Consider the following 1409-nt stretch of genomic DNA (forward strand, 5'->3'; position numbering starts at 1 on the left):
TGAGGGTAAAACCAGGAAAAGTAGCGAGTGATACTTCCTTGGAAGAGCCCCTCGACCTCCAGCAACTTATAGCTCAGGGATTTCCTGAACTGCAGTGGCAGCACCTGGTGGATTTTCTTTCCATTATTTTTCCTCTTAATTTCCTCTTTGAAGTCATGTAAACTCTCAGCATCCAGCACGTCCTGGAGTGGGGAGTCTTGCTCCATAGCTGTGCGTTTTGTGGACTACCACCTTTGGTTCTTTTTGAACCTACCACCTGCTCTCCTGGTCTAATCCCCTGTAGTTCTTCCATCAGAAACGGTGAACACTCATATTCTAAAACACTGATACATTTATAGGCCCCTGTCAGTCACCTCTTCCACAGGCCAATGGGTTCTAGTTCATTTAGCCTTTCCTCACATGGAAGATGTTCCACTCTTTTGAGCTTCCTTTTGGCTCTCCTCCATGTCTTTTTCTGACTTTACAGGAAAGGGAGAACTGCATTTAGTTTTCAAGACATGAGTACAATACTGTTTCAGACACTGGTGTAATAATGTAGCCTGTTCTTCTTCCAGAACGGTTTTGGTGTCCTGGTTAGATAGTTCTTAGGACCTAAAAAGAATGGAAATACTAATTAGATGTTTAGTCAGACTCATACAAATAATTCTCAGGGCTTTGGAGCCCTGACTTAGTGGGATTCCAATGGTTCACAAGCTGCCTATAGTCACTAGCAAGCATCATCTGAATACACCTGGCAATTTGAGTATCAATCACATTCAACATGGTGTACAAGATGGTGCTGAGTAGATCAGTGATTTCCTTGCCAGGCATTGCAGGTGCACAGCTGTGATCACAGCTTTGCCACTGCTATGACAGGAGATTAAGGCATAGAGTTGCAATGTGGGGCATGTCCGTAGCGGGTCTGCTGTTGCAAACTATACTATCACAGCCATACACAATCTCACAAATCTGGTGCACTCAGATTTGGGCCCCAGACCTGGGGGATGCCCTTCTCCACTGTCTCTCAGACATGCTAGCTATATTTCTCTGCTTGGACTGCTCTATGGCGGGTCACCCACAGACTATGACTTCCCTGCATGCACATGGGTCCTGGAGTTTTTCTTGCAGAGCAGTGTTGGGATGAAGAGGAGGTAAGATGAGAGTTGAGGGGTTTGCTACATGCTGGTAACGACCCGGTCTAAGCCTGTTGTCAGCAGCCTATATGACCAGGTCTCCTTGGAAGGGCAGCTGTGGAGAAAGACAAAATTATCCTTCTCTTTCTCTCTGTTGAAAGCAGACATGCGTGGATAAGCTGCACTGATATGCACCAGTCTATCCAGTGAGTCCACCTCAGACCCAACAAGGTCTTCCCTTAAGCCAATTACATTAACACAGGATACCTTCTTTTTTCATCTTTTTCATCAGGAGCT

The sequence above is a fragment of the Pezoporus wallicus genome, unplaced genomic scaffold (assembly GCF_028554395.1).
Source record: "Pezoporus wallicus isolate ANWC-B61680 ecotype Strahan unplaced genomic scaffold, APGP_CSIRO_Pwel_v1 contig_2908, whole genome shotgun sequence".
NCBI classification, from domain to species: Eukaryota; Metazoa; Chordata; class Aves; order Psittaciformes; family Psittacidae; genus Pezoporus; species Pezoporus wallicus.